Source organism: Osmerus eperlanus, chromosome 22, assembly GCF_963692335.1.
Source record: "Osmerus eperlanus chromosome 22, fOsmEpe2.1, whole genome shotgun sequence".
Taxonomy (NCBI): domain Eukaryota; kingdom Metazoa; phylum Chordata; class Actinopteri; order Osmeriformes; family Osmeridae; genus Osmerus; species Osmerus eperlanus.
In genome coordinates this window covers 180,981-199,689 of record NC_085039.1, presented here as the reverse complement: position 1 = coordinate 199,689, position 18,709 = coordinate 180,981, and the positions used below count along the sequence as shown (strand labels likewise).

The 18,709-nt window shown below is 47.0% G+C and overlaps 21 non-coding genes across 21 annotated transcripts; all 21 read left to right on the top strand.

The window, feature by feature from the left end:
• The first annotated feature begins 774 nt into the window (after positions 1 to 774).
• trnal-uag (transfer RNA leucine (anticodon UAG)) lies at positions 775 to 856 on the top strand. Its single transcript has one exon. It is a non-coding gene; the product is annotated as a tRNA-Leu (tRNA).
• Positions 857 to 1,644: 788 nt separating this feature from the next.
• trnal-uag (transfer RNA leucine (anticodon UAG)) lies at positions 1,645 to 1,726 on the top strand. The gene has a single exon. It is a non-coding gene; the product is annotated as a tRNA-Leu (tRNA).
• A 788-nt stretch (positions 1,727 to 2,514) lies between these two features.
• Positions 2,515 to 2,596, top strand: trnal-uag (transfer RNA leucine (anticodon UAG)). The gene has a single exon. It is a non-coding gene; the product is annotated as a tRNA-Leu (tRNA).
• A 788-nt stretch (positions 2,597 to 3,384) lies between these two features.
• On the top strand, positions 3,385 to 3,466 carry trnal-uag (transfer RNA leucine (anticodon UAG)). The gene has a single exon. It is a non-coding gene; the product is annotated as a tRNA-Leu (tRNA).
• Positions 3,467 to 4,254: 788 nt separating this feature from the next.
• trnal-uag (transfer RNA leucine (anticodon UAG)) lies at positions 4,255 to 4,336 on the top strand. The gene has a single exon. It is a non-coding gene; the product is annotated as a tRNA-Leu (tRNA).
• Positions 4,337 to 5,124: 788 nt separating this feature from the next.
• trnal-uag (transfer RNA leucine (anticodon UAG)) lies at positions 5,125 to 5,206 on the top strand. The gene has a single exon. It is a non-coding gene; the product is annotated as a tRNA-Leu (tRNA).
• A 788-nt stretch (positions 5,207 to 5,994) lies between these two features.
• trnal-uag (transfer RNA leucine (anticodon UAG)) lies at positions 5,995 to 6,076 on the top strand. Its single transcript has one exon. It is a non-coding gene; the product is annotated as a tRNA-Leu (tRNA).
• A 787-nt stretch (positions 6,077 to 6,863) lies between these two features.
• trnal-uag (transfer RNA leucine (anticodon UAG)) lies at positions 6,864 to 6,945 on the top strand. Its single transcript has one exon. It is a non-coding gene; the product is annotated as a tRNA-Leu (tRNA).
• Positions 6,946 to 7,712: 767 nt separating this feature from the next.
• trnal-uag (transfer RNA leucine (anticodon UAG)) lies at positions 7,713 to 7,794 on the top strand. The gene has a single exon. It is a non-coding gene; the product is annotated as a tRNA-Leu (tRNA).
• Positions 7,795 to 8,574: 780 nt separating this feature from the next.
• On the top strand, positions 8,575 to 8,656 carry trnal-uag (transfer RNA leucine (anticodon UAG)). The gene has a single exon. It is a non-coding gene; the product is annotated as a tRNA-Leu (tRNA).
• Positions 8,657 to 9,443: 787 nt separating this feature from the next.
• trnal-uag (transfer RNA leucine (anticodon UAG)) lies at positions 9,444 to 9,525 on the top strand. Its single transcript has one exon. It is a non-coding gene; the product is annotated as a tRNA-Leu (tRNA).
• A 787-nt stretch (positions 9,526 to 10,312) lies between these two features.
• trnal-uag (transfer RNA leucine (anticodon UAG)) lies at positions 10,313 to 10,394 on the top strand. The gene has a single exon. It is a non-coding gene; the product is annotated as a tRNA-Leu (tRNA).
• A 780-nt stretch (positions 10,395 to 11,174) lies between these two features.
• trnal-uag (transfer RNA leucine (anticodon UAG)) lies at positions 11,175 to 11,256 on the top strand. Its single transcript has one exon. It is a non-coding gene; the product is annotated as a tRNA-Leu (tRNA).
• Positions 11,257 to 12,043: 787 nt separating this feature from the next.
• Positions 12,044 to 12,125, top strand: trnal-uag (transfer RNA leucine (anticodon UAG)). The gene has a single exon. It is a non-coding gene; the product is annotated as a tRNA-Leu (tRNA).
• Positions 12,126 to 12,905: 780 nt separating this feature from the next.
• trnal-uag (transfer RNA leucine (anticodon UAG)) lies at positions 12,906 to 12,987 on the top strand. The gene has a single exon. It is a non-coding gene; the product is annotated as a tRNA-Leu (tRNA).
• Positions 12,988 to 13,774: 787 nt separating this feature from the next.
• trnal-uag (transfer RNA leucine (anticodon UAG)) lies at positions 13,775 to 13,856 on the top strand. Its single transcript has one exon. It is a non-coding gene; the product is annotated as a tRNA-Leu (tRNA).
• A 788-nt stretch (positions 13,857 to 14,644) lies between these two features.
• On the top strand, positions 14,645 to 14,726 carry trnal-uag (transfer RNA leucine (anticodon UAG)). Its single transcript has one exon. It is a non-coding gene; the product is annotated as a tRNA-Leu (tRNA).
• A 788-nt stretch (positions 14,727 to 15,514) lies between these two features.
• On the top strand, positions 15,515 to 15,596 carry trnal-uag (transfer RNA leucine (anticodon UAG)). Its single transcript has one exon. It is a non-coding gene; the product is annotated as a tRNA-Leu (tRNA).
• A 787-nt stretch (positions 15,597 to 16,383) lies between these two features.
• Positions 16,384 to 16,465, top strand: trnal-uag (transfer RNA leucine (anticodon UAG)). Its single transcript has one exon. It is a non-coding gene; the product is annotated as a tRNA-Leu (tRNA).
• Positions 16,466 to 17,232: 767 nt separating this feature from the next.
• Positions 17,233 to 17,314, top strand: trnal-uag (transfer RNA leucine (anticodon UAG)). Its single transcript has one exon. It is a non-coding gene; the product is annotated as a tRNA-Leu (tRNA).
• A 780-nt stretch (positions 17,315 to 18,094) lies between these two features.
• trnal-uag (transfer RNA leucine (anticodon UAG)) lies at positions 18,095 to 18,176 on the top strand. Its single transcript has one exon. It is a non-coding gene; the product is annotated as a tRNA-Leu (tRNA).
• The last annotated feature ends 533 nt before the right edge of the window (positions 18,177 to 18,709 follow it).

The following is an 18,709-nucleotide window of genomic DNA, read 5'->3' as shown; positions in this document are numbered from 1 at the left end:
CTAACGCCGTCCCATTGCTTTGAAGTCAGTAAGTGGGTTTGAAAAAGTGAACTGTGGCTCGACATGTGCGATTGTATATGATTTTTTGGGGCATCGTAGTTATAGTGGCAACTACAGTGGCAACTTTTTTCCTTGAAGTTGACGGGGTTCAATCCCCAGCCAGTACAGACCGTGGAGAGGCATCTCGTCTCTTGTGACGGTCGATAGCGTCACGATTAGACCACGTGTTTCAAACTCCGCAGAAGTATAAACCAGGCATAGGGCAATTTCTTACTAGTTGGACGTCAGTAGGTGGTGTGGAAAGGTGAACCGTCCCTCGAAATGCTGTGCGATCATGGAGTCTGTTGGGGGCATTGGTGGTATAGTGGCAAGCATAGCTGCCTTCCAAGCAGTTGACCAGGGCTCGATTCCTGGCCAATGCAGAACCTTGAGAGAGATTCAAATCAACTTTATTTCGCCATGTATACAGACACTAGGAATTTGATTTGGTATTCTCCATGCAGGCTATAGCATCACAAATAGAACAACAAGACAAAAAAGAAAAACAATACAAGGACAGATAGTACCAGTATGAGCAAAATAATAAATAAGAATGGAGGTAATGTTAAATAAAGCGCCGTAAAGTTCATGTGTAAGAGCTATTTAGGAGGGCTATTGTTAGATCTGTTTTATCTTGTGACGTTCAAGCGCTTCCAGGCATTAAGAATGTCACGTGAGCTCCTGGACGATCGATCAGCTTCGGGAAGAGCCCGGGGGGCCAAGACCTGACAACGTGGTAGCGTGGCCGAGCGGTCCAAGGCGCTGGATTTAGGCTCCAGTCTCTCCGTAGGCGTGGGTTCAAATCCCACCGCTGCCACTTTTGTAGGGTGCTAACGCCGTCCCATTGCTTTGAAGTCAGTAAGTGGGTTTGAAAAAGTGAACTGTGGCTCGACATGTGCGATTGTATATGATTTTTTGGGGGCATCGTAGTTATAGTGGCAACTACAGTGGCAACTTTTTTCCTTGAAGTTGACGGGGTTCAATCCCCAGCCAGTACAGACCGTGGAGAGGCATCTCGTCTCTTGTGACGGTCGATAGCGTCACGATTAGGCCACGTGTTTCAAACTCCGCAGAAGTATAAACCAGGCTTAGGGCAATTTCTTACTAGTTGGACGTCAGTAGGTGGTGTGGAAAGGTGAACCGTCCCTCGAAATGCTGTGCGATCATGGAGTCTGTTGGGAGCATTGGTGGTATAGTGGCAAGCATAGCTGCCTTCCAAGCAGTTGACCAGGGCTCGATTCCTGGCCAATGCAGAACCTTGAGAGAGATTCAAATCAACTTTATTTCGCCATGTATACAGATACTAGGAATTTGATTTGGTATTCTCCATGCAGGCTATAGCATCACAAATAGAACAACAAGACAAAAAAGAAAAACAATACAAGGACAGATAGTACCAGTATGAGCAAAATAATAAATAAGAATGGAGGTAATGTTAAATAAAGCGCCGTAAAGTTCATGTGTAAGAGCTATTTAGGAGGGCTATTGTTAGATCTGTTTTATCTTGTGACGTTCAAGCGCTTCCAGGCATTAAGAATGTCACGTGAGCTCCTGGACGATCGATCAGCTTCGGGAAGAGCCCGGGGGGCCAAGACCTGACAACGTGGTAGCGTGGCCGAGCGGTCCAAGGCGCTGGATTTAGGCTCCAGTCTCTCCGGAGGCGTGGGTTCAAATCCCACCGCTGCCACTTTTGTAGGGTGCTAACGCCGTCCCATTGCTTTGAAGTCAGTAAGTGGGTTTGAAAAAGTGAACTGTGGCTCGACATGTGCGATTGTATATGATTTTTTGGGGGCATCGTAGTTATAGTGGCAACTACAGTGGCAACTTTTTTCCTTGAAGTTGACGGGGTTCAATCCCCAGCCAGTACAGACCGTGGAGAGGCATGTCGTCTCTTGTGACGGTCGATAGCGTCACGATTAGGCCACGTGTTTCAAACTCCGCAGAAGTATAAACCAGGCTTAGGGCAATTTCTTACTAGTTGGACGTCAGTAGGTGGTGTGGAAAGGTGAACCGTCCCTCGAAATGCTGTGCGATCATGGAGTCTGTTGGGGGCATTGGTGGTATAGTGGCAAGCATAGCTGCCTTCCAAGCAGTTGACCAGGGCTCGATTCCTGGCCAATGCAGAACCTTGAGAGAGATTCAAATCAACTTTATTTCGCCATGTATACAGATACTAGGAATTTGATTTGGTATTCTCCATGCAGGCTATAGCATCACAAATAGAACAACAAGACAAAAAAGAAAAACAATACAAGGACAGATAGTACCAGTATGAGCAAAATAATAAATAAGAATGGAGGTAATGTTAAATAAAGCGCCGTAAAGTTCATGTGTAAGAGCTATTTAGGAGGGCTATTGTTAGATCTGTTTTATCTTGTGACGTTCAAGCGCTTCCAGGCATTAAGAATGTCACGTGAGCTCCTGGACGATCGATCAGCTTCGGGAAGAGCCCGGGGGGCCAAGACCTGACAACGTGGTAGCGTGGCCGAGCGGTCCAAGGCGCTGGATTTAGGCTCCAGTCTCTCCGGAGGCGTGGGTTCAAATCCCACCGCTGCCACTTTTGTAGGGTGCTAACGCCGTCCCATTGCTTTGAAGTCAGTAAGTGGGTTTGAAAAAGTGAACTGTGGCTCGACATGTGCGATTGTATATGATTTTTTGGGGGCATCGTAGTTATAGTGGCAACTACAGTGGCAACTTTTTTCCTTGAAGTTGACGGGGTTCAATCCCCAGCCAGTACAGACCGTGGAGAGGCATGTCGTCTCTTGTGACGGTCGATAGCGTCACGATTAGGCCACGTGTTTCAAACTCTGCAGAAGTATAAACCAGGCTTAGGGCAATTTCTTACTAGTTGGACGTCAGTAGGTGGTGTGGAAAGGTGAACCGTCCCTCGAAATGCTGTGCGATCATGGAGTCTGTTGGGAGCATTGGTGGTATAGTGGCAAGCATAGCTGCCTTCCAAGCAGTTGACCAGGGCTCGATTCCTGGCCAATGCAGAACCTTGAGAGAGATTCAAATCAACTTTATTTCGCCATGTATACAGATACTAGGAATTTGATTTGGTATTCTCCATGCAGGCTATAGCATCACAAATAGAACAACAAGACAAAAAAGAAAAACAATACAAGGACAGATAGTACCAGTATGAGCAAAATAATAAATAAGAATGGAGGTAATGTTAAATAAAGCGCCGTAAAGTTCATGTGTAAGAGCTATTTAGGAGGGCTATTGTTAGATCTGTTTTATCTTGTGACGTTCAAGCGCTTCCAGGCATTAAGAATGTCACGTGAGCTCATGGACGATCGATCAGCTTCGGGAAGAGCCCGGGGGGCCAAGACCTGACAACGTGGTAGCGTGGCCGAGCGGTCCAAGGCGCTGGATTTAGGCTCCAGTCTCTCCGGAGGCGTGGGTTCAAATCCCACCGCTGCCACTTTTGTAGGGTGCTAACGCCGTCCCATTGCTTTGAAGTCAGTAAGTGGGTTTGAAAAAGTGAACTGTGGCTCGACATGTGCGATTGTATATGATTTTTTGGGGGCATCGTAGTTATAGTGGCAACTACAGTGGCAACTTTTTTCCTTGAAGTTGACGGGGTTCAATCCCCAGCCAGTACAGACCGTGGAGAGGCATCTCGTCTCTTGTGACGGTCGATAGCGTCACGATTAGGCCACGTGTTTCAAACTCCGCAGAAGTATAAACCAGGCTTAGGGCAATTTCTTACTAGTTGGACGTCAGTAGGTGGTGTGAAAAGGTGAACCGTCCCTCGAAATGCTGTGCGATCATGGAGTCTCTTGAGAGCATTGGTGGTATAGTGGCAAGCATAGCTGCCTTCCAAGCAGTTGACCAGGGCTCGATTCCTGGCCAATGCAGAACCTTGAGAGAGATTCAAATCAACTTTATTTCGCCATGTATACAGATACTAGGAATTTGATTTGGTATTCTCCATGCAGGCTATAGCAGCACAAATAGAACAACAAGACAAAAAAGAAAAACAATACAAGGACAGATAGTACCAGTATGAGCAAAATAATAAATAAGAATGGAGGTAATGTTAAATAAAGCGCCGTAAAGTTCATGTGTAAGAGCTATTTAGGAGGGCTATTGTTAGATCTGTTTTATCTTGTGATGTTCAAGCGCTTCCAGGCATTAAGAATGTCACGTGAGCTCCTGGACGATCGATCAGCTTCGGGAAGAGCCCGGGGGGCCAAGACCTGACAACGTGGTAGCGTGGCCGAGCGGTCCAAGGCGCTGGATTTAGGCTCCAGTCTCTCCGGACGCGTGGGTTCAAATCCCACCGCTGCCACTTTTGTAGGGTGCTAACGCCGTCCCATTGCTTTGAAGTCAGTAAGTGGGTTTGAAAAAGTGAACTGTGGCTCGACATGTGCGATTGTATATGATTTTTTGGGGGCATCGTAGTTATAGTGGCAACTACAGTGGCAACTTTTTTCCTTGAAGTTGACGGGGTTCAATCCCCAGCCAGTACAGACCGTGGAGAGGCATGTCGTCTCTTGTGACGGTCGATAGCGTCACGATTAGGCCACGTGTTTCAAACTCCGCAGAAGTATAAACCAGGCTTAGGGCAATTTCTTACTAGTTGGACGTCAGTAGGTGGTGTGGAAAGGTGAACCGTCCCTCGAAATGCTGTGCGATCATGGAGTCTGTTGGGAGCATTGGTGGTATAGTGGCAAGCATAGCTGCCTTCCAAGCAGTTGACCAGGGCTCGATTCCTGGCCAATGCAGAACCTTGAGAGAGATTCAAATCAACTTTATTTCGCCATGTATACAGATACTAGGAATTTGATTTGGTATTCTCCATGCAGGCTATAGCAGCACAAATAGAACAACAAGACAAAAAAGAAAAACAATACAAGGACAGATAGTACCAGTATGAGCAAAATAATAAATAAGAATGGAGGTAATGTTAAATAAAGCGCCGTAAAGTTCATGTGTAAGAGCTATTTAGGAGGGCTATTGTTAGATCTGTTTTATCTTGTGACGTTCAAGCGCTTCCAGGCATTAAGAATGTCACGTGAGCTCCTGGACGATCGATCAGCTTCGGGAAGAGCCCGGGGGGCCAAGACCTGACAACGTGGTAGCGTGGCCGAGCGGTCCAAGGCGCTGTATTTAGGCTCCAGTCTCTCCGGAGGCGTGGGTTCAAATCCCACCGCTGCCACTTTTGTAGGGTGCTAACGCCGTCCCATTGCTTTGAAGTCAGTAAGTGGGTTTGAAAAAGTGAACTGTGGCTCGACATGTGCGATTGTATATGATTTTTTGGGGGCATCGTAGTTATAGTGGCAACTACAGTGGCAACTTTTTTCCTTGAAGTTGACGGGGTTCAATCCCCAGCCAGTACAGACCGTGGAGAGGCATCTCGTCTCTTGTGACGGTCGATAGCGTCACGATTAGGCCACGTGTTTCAAACTCCGCAGAAGTATAAACCAGGCTTAGGGCAATTTCTTACTAGTTGGACGTCAGTAGGTGGTGTGGAAAGGTGAACCGTCCCTCGAAATGCTGTGCGATCATGGAGTCTGTTGGGAGCATTGGTGGTATAGTGGCAAGCATAGCTGCCTTCCAAGCAGTTGACCAGGGCTCGATTCCTGGCCAATGCAGAACCTTGAGAGAGATTCAAATCAACTTTATTTCGCCATGTATACAGATACTAGGAATTTGATTTGGTATTCTCCATGCAGGCTATAGCAGCACAAATAGAACAAGAAGACAAAAAAGAAAAACAATACAAGGACAGATAGTACCAGTATGAGCAAAATAATAAATAAGAATGGAGGTAATGTTAAATAAAGCGCCGTAAAGTTCATGTGTAAGAGCTATTTAGGAGGGCTATTGTTAGATCTGTTTTATCTTGTGACGTTCAAGCGCTTCCAGGCATTAAGAATGTCACGTGAGCTCCTGGACGATCGATCAGCTTCGGGAAGAGCCCGGGGGGCCAAGACCTGACAACGTGGTAGCGTGGCCGAGCGGTCCAAGGCGCTGGATTTAGGCTCCAGTCTCTCCGGAGGCGTGGGTTCAAATCCCACCGCTGCCACTTTTGTAGGGTGCTAACGCCGTCCCATTGCTTTGAAGTCAGTAAGTGGGTTTGAAAAAGTGAACTGTGGCTCGACATGTGCGATTGTATATGATTTTTTGGGGCATCGTAGTTATAGTGGCAACTACAGTGGCAACTTTTTTCCATGAAGTTGACAGGGTTCAATCCCCAGCCAGTACAATCCCTGGAGAGGCATCTCGTCTCTTGTGACGGTCGATAGCGTCACGATTAGGCCACGTGTTTCAAACTCCGCAGAAGTATAAACCAGGCTTAGGGCAATTTTTTACTAGTTGGACGTCAGTAGGTGGTGTGGAAAGGTGAACCGTCCCTCGAAATGCTGTGCGATCATGGAGTCTGTTGGGGGCATTGGTGGTATAGTGGCAAGCATAGCTGCCTTCCAAGCAGTTGACCAGGGCTCGATTCTTGGCCAATGCAGAACCTTGAGAGAGATTCAAATCAACTTTATTTCGCCATGTATACAGATACTAGGAATTTGATTTGGTATTCTCCATGCAGGCTATAGCATCACAAATAGAACAACAAGACAAAAAAGAAAAACAATACAAGGACAGATAGTACCAGTATGAGCAAAATAATAAATAAGAATGGAGGTAAAGTTAAATAAAGCGCCGTAAAGTTCATGTATAAGAGCTATTTAGGAGGGCTATTGTTAGATCTGTTTTATCTTGTGACGTTCAAGCGCTTCCAGGCATTAAGAATGTCATGTGAGCTCCTGGACGATCGATCAGCTTCGGGAAGAGCCCGGGGGGCCAAGACCTGACAACGTGGTAGCGTGGCCGAGCGGTCCAAGGCGCTGGATTTAGGCTCCAGTCTCTCCGGAGGCGTGGGTTCTAATCCCACCGCTGCCACTTTTGTAGGGTGCTAACGCCGTCCCATTGCTTTGAAGTCAGTAAGTGGGTTTGAAAAAGTTAACTGTGGCTCGACATGTGCGATTGTATATGATTTTTTGGGGCATCGTAGTTATAGTGGCAACTACAGTGGCAACTTTTTTCCTTGAAGTTGACGGGGTTCAATCCCCAGCCAGTACAGACCGTGGAGAGGCATCTCGTCTCTTGTGACGGTCGATAGCGTCACGATTAGGCCACGTGTTTCAAACTCCGCAGAAGTATAAACCAGGCTTAGGGCAATTTCTTACTAGTTGGACGTCAGTAGGTGGTGTGGAAAGGTGAACCGTCCCTCGAAATGCTATGCGATCATGGAGTCTGTTGGGGGCATTGGTGGTATAGTGGCAAGCATAGCTGCCTTCCAAGCAGTTGACCAGGGCTCGATTCCTGGCCAATGCAGAACCTTGAGAGAGATTCAAATCAACTTTATTTCGCCATGTATACAGATACCAGGAATTTGATTTGGTATTCTCCATGCACAAATAGAACAAGAAGACAAAAAAGAAAAACAATACAAGGACAGATAGTACCAGTATGAGCAAAATAAGAATGGAGGTAATGTTAAATAAAGCGCCGTAAAGTTCATGTGTAAGAGCTATTTAGGAGGGCTATTGTTAGATCTGTTTTATCTTGTGACGTTCAAGCGCTTCCAGGCATTAAGAATGTCACGTGAGCTCCTGGACGATCGATCAGCTTCGGGAAGAGCCCGGGGGGCCAAGACCTGACAACGTGGTAGCGTGGCCGAGCGGTCCAAGGCGCTGGATTTAGGCTCCAGTCTCTCCGGAGGCGTGGGTTCAAATCCCACCGCTGCCACTTTTGTAGGGTGCTAACGCCGTCCCATTGCTTTGAAGTCAGTAAGTGGGTTTGAAAAAGTGAACTGTGGCTCGACATGTGCGATTGTATATGATTTTGTGGGGCATCGTAGTTATAGTGGCAACTACAGTGGCAACTTTTTTCCTTGAAGTTGACGGGGTTCAATCCCCAGCCAGTACAGACCGTGGAGAGGCATCTCGTCTCTTGTGACGGTCGATAGCGTCACGATTAGGCCACGTGTTTCAAACTCCGCAGAAGTATAAACCAGGCTTAGGGCAATTTCTTACTAGTTGGACGTCAGTAGGTGGTGTGGAAAGGTGAACCGTCCCTCGAAATGCTATGCGATCATGGAGTCTGTTGGGGGCATTGGTGGTATAGTGGCAAGCATAGCTGCCTTCCAAGCAGTTGACCAGGGCTCGATTCCTGGCCAATGCAGAACCTTGAGAGAGATTCAAATCAACTTTATTTCGCCATGTATACAGATACCAGGAATTTGATTTGGTATTCTCCATGCAGGCTATAGCATCACAAATAGAACAAGAAGACAAAAAAGAAAAACAATACAAGGACAGATAGTACCAGTATGAGCAAAATAAGAATGGAGGTAATGTTAAATAAAGCGCCGTAAAGTTCATGTGTAAGAGCTATTTAGGAGGGCTATTGTTAGATCTGTTTTATCTTGTGACGTTCAAGCGCTTCCAGGCATTAAGAATGTCACGTGAGCTCCTGGACGATCGATCAGCTTTGGGAAGAGCCCGGGGGGCCAAGACCTGACAACGTGGTAGCGTGGCCGAGCGGTCCAAGGCGCTGGATTTAGGCTCCAGTCTCTCCGGAGGCGTGGGTTCAAATCCCACAGCTGCCACTTTTGTAGGGTGCTAACGCCGTCCCATTGCTTTGAAGTCAGTAAGTGGGTTTGAAAAAGTGAACTGTGGCTCGACATGTGCGATTGTATATGATTTTTTGGGGCATCGTAGTTATAGTGGCAACTACAGTGGCAACTTTTTTCCTTGAAGTTGACGGGGTTCAATCCCCAGCCAGTACAGACCGTGGAGAGGCATCTCGTCTCTTGTGACGGTCGATAGCGTCACGATTAGGCCACGTGTTTCAAACTCCGCAGAAGTATAAACCAGGCATAGGGCAATTTCTTACTAGTTGGACGTCAGTAGGTGGTGTGGAAAGGTGAACCGTCCCTCGAAATGCTGTGCGATCATGGAGTCTGTTGGGGGCATTGGTGGTATAGTGGCAAGCATAGCTGCCTTCCAAGCAGTTGACCAGGGCTCGATTCCTGGCCAATGCAGAACCTTAAGAGAGGTTCAAATCAACTTTATTTCGCCATGTATACAGATACTAGGAATTTGATTTGGTATTCTCCATGCAGGCTATAGCATCACAAATAGAACAACAAGACAAAAAAGAAAAACAATACAAGGACAGATAGTACCAGTATGAGCAAAATAATAAATAAGAATGGAGGTAATGTTAAATAAAGCGCCGTAAAGTTCATGTGTAAGAGCTATTTAGGAGGGCTATTGTTAGATCTGTTTTATCTTGTGACGTTCAAGCGCTTCCAGGCATTAAGAATGTCACGTGAGCTCCTGGACGATCGATCAGCTTCGGGAAGAGCCCGGGGACCCAAGACCTGACAACGTGGTAGCGTGGCCGAGCAGTCCAAGGCGCTGGATTTAGGCTCCAGTCTCTCCGGAGGCGTGGGTTCAAATCCCACCGCTGCCACTTTTGTAGGGTGCTAACGCCGTCCCATTGCTTTGAAGTCAGTAAGTGGGTTTGAAAAAGTGAACTGTGGCTCGACATGTGCGATTGTATATGATTTTTTGGGGCATCGTAGTTATAGTGGCAACTACAGTGGCAACTTTTTTCCATAAAGTTGACAGGGTTCAATCCCCAGCCAGTACAATCCCTGGAGAGGCATCTCGTCTCTTGTGACGGTCGATAGCGTCACGATTAGACCACGTGTTTCAAACTCCGCAGAAGTATAAACCAGGCTTAGGGCAATTTCTTACTAGTTGGACGTCAGTAGGTGGTGTGGAAAGGTGAACCGTCCCTCGAAATGCTGTGCGATCATGGAGTCTGTTGGGGGCATTGGTGGTATAGTGGCAAGCATAGCTGCCTTCCAAGCAGTTGACCAGGGCTCGATTCCTGGCCAATGCAGAACCTTGAGAGAGATTCAAATCAACTTTATTTCGCCATGTATACAGATACTAGGAATTTGATTTGGTATTCTCCATGCAGGCTATAGCATCACAAATAGAACAACAAGACAAAAAAGAAAAACAATACAAGGACAGATAGTACCAGTATGAGCAAAATAATAAATAAGAATGGAGGTAATGTTAAATAAAGCGCCGTAAAGTTCATGTGTAAGAGCTATTTAGGAGGGCTATTGTTAGATCTGTTTTATCTTGTGACGTTCAAGCGCTTCCAGGCATTAAGAATGTCACGTGAGCTCCTGGACGATCGATCAGCTTCGGGAAGAGCCCGGGGGGCCAAGCCCTGACAACGTGGTAGCGTGGCCGAGCGGTCCAAGGCGCTGGATTTAGGCTCCAGTCTCTCCGGAGGCGTGGGTTCAAATCCCACCGCTGCCACTTTTGTAGGGTGCTAACGCCGTCCCATTGCTTTGAAGTCAGTAAGTGGGTTTGAAAAAGTGAACTGTGGCTCGACATGTGCGATTGTATATGATTTTTTGGGGCATCGTAGTTATAGTGGCAACTACAGTGGCAACTTTTTTCCTTGAAGTTGACGGGGTTCAATCCCCAGCCAGTACAGACCGTGGAGAGGCATCTCGTCTCTTGTGACGGTCGATAGCGTCACGATTAGGCCACGTGTTTCAAACTCCGCAGAAGTATAAACCAGGTTTAGGGCAATTTCTTACTAGTTGGACGTCAGTAGGTGGTGTGGAAAGGTGAACCGTCCCTCGAAATGCTATGCGATCATGGAGTCTGTTGGGGGCATTGGTGGTATAGTGGCAAGCATAGCTGCCTTCCAAGCAGTTGACCAGGGCTCGATTCCTGGCCAATGCAGAACCTTGAGAGAGATTCAAATCAACTTTATTTCGCCATGTATACAGATACCAGGAATTTGATTTGGTATTCTCCATGCAGGCTATAGCATCACAAATAGAACAAGAAGACAAAAAAGAAAAACAATACAAGGACAGATAGTACCAGTATGAGCAAAATAAGAATGGAGGTAATGTTAAATAAAGCGCCGTAAAGTTCATGTGTAAGAGCTATTTAGGAGGGCTATTGTTAGATCTGTTTTATCTTGTGACGTTCAAGCGCTTCCAGGCATTAAGAATGTCACGTGAGCTCCTGGACGATCGATCAGCTTTGGGAAGAGCCCGGGGGGCCAAGACCTGACAACGTGGTAGCGTGGCCGAGCGGTCCAAGGCGCTGGATTTAGGCTCCAGTCTCTCCGGAGGCGTGGGTTCAAATCCCACCGCTGCCACTTTTGTAGGGTGCTAACGCCGTCCCATTGCTTTGAAGTCAGTAAGTGGGTTTGAAAAAGTGAACTGTGGCTCGACATGTGCGATTGTATATGATTTTTTGGGGCATCGTAGTTATAGTGGCAACTACAGTGGCAACTTTTTTCCATAAAGTTGACAGGGTTCAATCCCCAGCCAGTACAATCCCTGGAGAGGCATCTCGTCTCTTGTGACGGTCGATAGCGTCACGATTAGGCCACGTGTTTCAAACTCCGCAGAAGTATAAACCAGGCTTAGGGCAATTTCTTACTAGTTGGACGTCAGTAGGTGGTGTGGAAAGGTGAACCGTCCCTCGAAATGCTGTGCGATCATGGAGTCTGTTGGGGGCATTGGTGGTATAGTGACAAGCATAGCTGCCTTCCAAGCAGTTGACCAGGGCTCGATTCCTGGCCAATGCAGAACCTTGAGAGAGATTCAAATCAACTTTATTTCGCCATGTATACAGATACTAGGAATTTGATTTGGTATTCTCCATGCAGGCTATAGCAGCACAAATAGAACAACAAGACAAAAAAGAAAAACAATACAAGGACAGATAGTACCAGTATGAGCAAAATAATAAATAAGAATGGAGGTAATGTTAAATAAAGCGCCGTAAAGTTCATGTGTAAGAGCTATTTAGGAGGGCTATTGTTAGATCTGTTTTATCTTGTGACGTTCAAGCGCTTCCAGGCATTAAGAATGTCACGTGAGCTCCTGGACGATCGATCAGCTTTGGGAAGAGCCCGGGGGGCCAAGACCTGACAACGTGGTAGCGTGACCGAGCGGTCCAAGGCGCTGGATTTAGGCTCCAGTCTCTCCGGAGGCGTGGGTTCAAATCCCACCGCTGCCACTTTTGTAGGGTGCTAACGCCGTCCCATTGCTTTGAAGTCAGTAAGTGGGTTTGAAAAAGTGAACTGTGGCTCGACATGTGCGATTGTATATGATTTTTTGGGGCATCGTAGTTATAGTGGCAACTACAGTGGCAACTTTTTTCCTTGAAGTTGACGGGGTTCAATCCCCAGCCAGTACAGACCGTGGAGAGGCATCTCGTCTCTTGTGACGGTCGATAGCGTCACGATTAGGCCACGTGTTTCAAACTCCGCAGAAGTATAAACCAGGCTTAGGGCAATTTCTTACTAGTTGGACGTCAGTAGGTGGTGTGGAAAGGTGAACCGTCCCTCGAAATGCTATGCGATCATGGAGTCTGTTGGGGGCATTGGTGGTATAGTGGCAAGCATAGCTGCCTTCCAAGCAGTTGACCAGGGCTCGATTCCTGGCCAATGCAGAACCTTGAGAGAGATTCAAATCAACTTTATTTCGCCATGTATACAGATACCAGGAATTTGATTTGGTATTCTCCATGCAGGCTATAGCATCACAAATAGAACAAGAAGACAAAAAAGAAAAACAATACAAGGACAGATAGTACCAGTATGAGCAAAATAAGAATGGAGGTAATGTTAAATAAAGCGCCGTAAAGTTCATGTGTAAGAGCTATTTAGGAGGGCTATTGTTAGATCTGTTTTATCTTGTGACGTTCAAGCGCTTCCAGGCATTAAGAATGTCACGTGAGCTCCTGGACGATCGATCAGCTTCGGGAAGAGCCCGGGGGGCCAAGACCTGACAACGTGGTAGCGTGGCCGAGCGGTCCAAGGCGCTGGATTTAGGCTCCAGTCTCTCCGGAGGCGTGGGTTCAAATCCCACCGCTGCCACTTTTGTAGGGTGCTAACGCCGTCCCATTGCTTTGAAGTCAGTAAGTGGGTTTGAAAAAGTGAACTGTGGCTCGACATGTGCGATTGTATATGATTTTTTGGGGCATCGTAGTTATAGTGGCAACTACAGTGGCAACTTTTTTCCTTGAAGTTGACGGGGTTCAATCCCCAGCCAGTACAGACCGTGGAGAGGCATCTCGTCTCTTGTGACGGTCGATAGCGTCACGATTAGGCCACGTGTTTCAAACTCCGCAGAAGTATAAACCAGGCTTAGGGCAATTTCTTACTAGTTGGACGTCAGTAGGTGGTGTGGAAAGGTGAACCGTCCCTCGAAATGCTATGCGATCATGGAGTCTGTTGGGGGCATTGGTGGTATAGTGGCAAGCATAGCTGCCTTCCAAGCAGTTGACCAGGGCTCGATTCCTGGCCAATGCAGAACCTTGAGAGAGATTCAAATCAACTTTATTTCGCCATGTATACAGATACCAGGAATTTGATTTGGTATTCTCCATGCAGGCTATAGCATCACAAATAGAACAAGAAGACAAAAAAGAAAAACAATACAAGGACAGATAGTACCAGTATGAGCAAAATAATAAATAAGAATGGAGGTAATGTTAAATAAAGCGCCGTAAAGTTCATGTGTAAGAGCTATTTAGGAGGGCTATTGTTAGATCTGTTTTATCTTGTGATGTTCAAGCGCTTCCAGGCATTAAGAATGTCACGTGAGCTCCTGGACGATCGATCAGCTTCGGGAAGAGCCCGGGGGGCCAAGACCTGACAACGTGGTAGCGTGGCCGAGCGGTCCAAGGCGCTGGATTTAGGCTCCAGTCTCTCCGGACGCGTGGGTTCAAATCCCACCGCTGCCACTTTTGTAGGGTGCTAACGCCGTCCCATTGCTTTGAAGTCAGTAAGTGGGTTTGAAAAAGTGAACTGTGGCTCGACATGTGCGATTGTATATGATTTTTTGGGGGCATCGTAGTTATAGTGGCAACTACAGTGGCAACTTTTTTCCTTGAAGTTGACGGGGTTCAATCCCCAGCCAGTACAGACCGTGGAGAGGCATGTCGTCTCTTGTGACGGTCGATAGCGTCACGATTAGGCCACGTGTTTCAAACTCCGCAGAAGTATAAACCAGGCTTAGGGCAATTTCTTACTAGTTGGACGTCAGTAGGTGGTGTGGAAAGGTGAACCGTCCCTCGAAATGCTGTGCGATCATGGAGTCTGTTGGGAGCATTGGTGGTATAGTGGCAAGCATAGCTGCCTTCCAAGCAGTTGACCAGGGCTCGATTCCTGGCCAATGCAGAACCTTGAGAGAGATTCAAATCAACTTTATTTCGCCATGTATACAGATACTAGGAATTTGATTTGGTATTCTCCATGCAGGCTATAGCAGCACAAATAGAACAACAAGACAAAAAAGAAAAACAATACAAGGACAGATAGTACCAGTATGAGCAAAATAATAAATAAGAATGGAGGTAATGTTAAATAAAGCGCCGTAAAGTTCATGTGTAAGAGCTATTTAGGAGGGCTATTGTTAGATCTGTTTTATCTTGTGACGTTCAAGCGCTTCCAGGCATTAAGAATGTCACGTGAGCTCCTGGACGATCGATCAGCTTCGGGAAGAGCCCGGGGGGCCAAGACCTGACAACGTGGTAGCGTGGCCGAGCGGTCCAAGGCGCTGTATTTAGGCTCCAGTCTCTCCGGAGGCGTGGGTTCAAATCCCACCGCTGCCACTTTTGTAGGGTGCTAACGCCGTCCCATTGCTTTGAAGTCAGTAAGTGGGTTTGAAAAAGTGAACTGTGGCTCGACATGTGCGATTGTATATGATTTTTTGGGGGCATCGTAGTTATAGTGGCAACTACAGTGGCAACTTTTTTCCTTGAAGTTGACGGGGTTCAATCCCCAGCCAGTACAGACCGTGGAGAGGCATCTCGTCTCTTGTGACGGTCGATAGCGTCACGATTAGGCCACGTGTTTCAAACTCCGCAGAAGTATAAACCAGGCTTAGGGCAATTTCTTACTAGTTGGACGTCAGTAGGTGGTGTGGAAAGGTGAACCGTCCCTCGAAATGCTGTGCGATCATGGAGTCTGTTGGGAGCATTGGTGGTATAGTGGCAAGCATAGCTGCCTTCCAAGCAGTTGACCAGGGCTCGATTCCTGGCCAATGCAGAACCTTGAGAGAGATTCAAATCAACTTTATTTCGCCATGTATACAGATACTAGGAATTTGATTTGGTATTCTCCATGCAGGCTATAGCAGCACAAATAGAACAAGAAGACAAAAAAGAAAAACAATACAAGGACAGATAGTACCAGTATGAGCAAAATAATAAATAAGAATGGAGGTAATGTTAAATAAAGCGCCGTAAAGTTCATGTGTAAGAGCTATTTAGGAGGGCTATTGTTAGATCTGTTTTATCTTGTGACGTTCAAGCGCTTCCAGGCATTAAGAATGTCACGTGAGCTCCTGGACGATCGATCAGCTTCGGGAAGAGCCCGGGGGGCCAAGACCTGACAACGTGGTAGCGTGGCCGAGCGGTCCAAGGCGCTGGATTTAGGCTCCAGTCTCTCCGGAGGCGTGGGTTCAAATCCCACCGCTGCCACTTTTGTAGGGTGCTAACGCCGTCCCATTGCTTTGAAGTCAGTAAGTGGGTTTGAAAAAGTGAACTGTGGCTCGACATGTGCGATTGTATATGATTTTTTGGGGCATCGTAGTTATAGTGGCAACTACAGTGGCAACTTTTTTCCATGAAGTTGACAGGGTTCAATCCCCAGCCAGTACAATCCCTGGAGAGGCATCTCGTCTCTTGTGACGGTCGATAGCGTCACGATTAGGCCACGTGTTTCAAACTCCGCAGAAGTATAAACCAGGCTTAGGGCAATTTTTTACTAGTTGGACGTCAGTAGGTGGTGTGGAAAGGTGAACCGTCCCTCGAAATGCTGTGCGATCATGGAGTCTGTTGGGGGCATTGGTGGTATAGTGGCAAGCATAGCTGCCTTCCAAGCAGTTGACCAGGGCTCGATTCTTGGCCAATGCAGAACCTTGAGAGAGATTCAAATCAACTTTATTTCGCCATGTATACAGATACTAGGAATTTGATTTGGTATTCTCCATGCAGGCTATAGCATCACAAATAGAACAACAAGACAAAAAAGAAAAACAATACAAGGACAGATAGTACCAGTATGAGCAAAATAATAAATAAGAATGGAGGTAAAGTTAAATAAAGCGCCGTAAAGTTCATGTATAAGAGCTATTTAGGAGGGCTATTGTTAGATCTGTTTTATCTTGTGACGTTCAAGCGCTTCCAGGCATTAAGAATGTCATGTGAGCTCCTGGACGATCGATCAGCTTCGGGAAGAGCCCGGGGGGCCAAGACCTGACAACGTGGTAGCGTGGCCGAGCGGTCCAAGGCGCTGGATTTAGGCTCCAGTCTCTCCGGAGGCGTGGGTTCTAATCCCACCGCTGCCACTTTTGTAGGGTGCTAACGCCGTCCCATTGCTTTGAAGTCAGTAAGTGGGTTTGAAAAAGTTAACTGTGGCTCGACATGTGCGATTGTATATGATTTTTTGGGGCATCGTAGTTATAGTGGCAACTACAGTGGCAACTTTTTTCCTTGAAGTTGACGGGGTTCAATCCCCAGCCAGTACAGACCGTGGAGAGGCATCTCGTCTCTTGTGACGGTCGATAGCGTCACGATTAGGCCACGTGTTTCAAACTCCGCAGAAGTATAAACCAGGCTTAGGGCAATTTCTTACTAGTTGGACGTCAGTAGGTGGTGTGGAAAGGTGAACCGTCCCTCGAAATGCTATGCGATCATGGAGTCTGTTGGGGGCATTGGTGGTATAGTGGCAAGCATAGCTGCCTTCCAAGCAGTTGACCAGGGCTCGATTCCTGGCCAATGCAGAACCTTGAGAGAGATTCAAATCAACTTTATTTCGCCATGTATACAGATACCAGGAATTTGATTTGGTATTCTCCATGCACAAATAGAACAAGAAGACAAAAAAGAAAAACAATACAAGGACAGATAGTACCAGTATGAGCAAAATAAGAATGGAGGTAATGTTAAATAAAGCGCCGTAAAGTTCATGTGTAAGAGCTATTTAGGAGGGCTATTGTTAGATCTGTTTTATCTTGTGACGTTCAAGCGCTTCCAGGCATTAAGAATGTCACGTGAGCTCCTGGACGATCGATCAGCTTCGGGAAGAGCCCGGGGGGCCAAGACCTGACAACGTGGTAGCGTGGCCGAGCGGTCCAAGGCGCTGGATTTAGGCTCCAGTCTCTCCGGAGGCGTGGGTTCAAATCCCACCGCTGCCACTTTTGTAGGGTGCTAACGCCGTCCCATTGCTTTGAAGTCAGTAAGTGGGTTTGAAAAAGTGAACTGTGGCTCGACATGTGCGATTGTATATGATTTTGTGGGGCATCGTAGTTATAGTGGCAACTACAGTGGCAACTTTTTTCCTTGAAGTTGACGGGGTTCAATCCCCAGCCAGTACAGACCGTGGAGAGGCATCTCGTCTCTTGTGACGGTCGATAGCGTCACGATTAGGCCACGTGTTTCAAACTCCGCAGAAGTATAAACCAGGCTTAGGGCAATTTCTTACTAGTTGGACGTCAGTAGGTGGTGTGGAAAGGTGAACCGTCCCTCGAAATGCTATGCGATCATGGAGTCTGTTGGGGGCATTGGTGGTATAGTGGCAAGCATAGCTGCCTTCCAAGCAGTTGACCAGGGCTCGATTCCTGGCCAATGCAGAACCTTGAGAGAGATTCAAATCAACTTTATTTCGCCATGTATACAGATACCAGGAATTTGATTTGGTATTCTCCATGCAGGCTATAGCATCACAAATAGAACAAGAAGACAAAAAAGAAAAACAATACAAGGACAGATAGTACCAGTATGAGCAAAATAAGAATGGAGGTAATGTTAAATAAAGCGCCGTAAAGTTCATGTGTAAGAGCTATTTAGGAGGGCTATTGTTAGATCTGTTTTATCTTGTGACGTTCAAGCGCTTCCAGGCATTAAGAATGTCACGTGAGCTCCTGGACGATCGATCAGCTTTGGGAAGAGCCCGGGGGGCCAAGACCTGACAACGTGGTAGCGTGGCCGAGCGGTCCAAGGCGCTGGATTTAGGCTCCAGTCTCTCCGGAGGCGTGGGTTCAAATCCCACAGCTGCCACTTTTGTAGGGTGCTAACGCCGTCCCATTGCTTTGAAGTCAGTAAGTGGGTTTGAAAAAGTGAACTGTGGCTCGACATGTGCGATTGTATATGATTTTTTGGGGCATCGTAGTTATAGTGGCAACTACAGTGGCAACTTTTTTCCTTGAAGTTGACGGGGTTCAATCCCCAGCCAGTACAGACCGTGGAGAGGCATCTCGTCTCTTGTGACGGTCGATAGCGTCACGATTAGGCCACGTGTTTCAAACTCCGCAGAAGTATAAACCAGGCATAGGGCAATTTCTTACTAGTTGGACGTCAGTAGGTGGTGTGGAAAGGTGAACCGTCCCTCGAAATGCTGTGCGATCATGGAGTCTGTTGGGGGCATTGGTGGTATAGTGGCAAGCATAGCTGCCTTCCAAGCAGTTGACCAGGGCTCGATTCCTGGCCAATGCAGAACCTTAAGAGAGGTTCAAATCAACTTTATTTCGCCATGTATACAGATACTAGGAATTTGATTTGGTATTCTCCATGCAGGCTATAGCATCACAAAT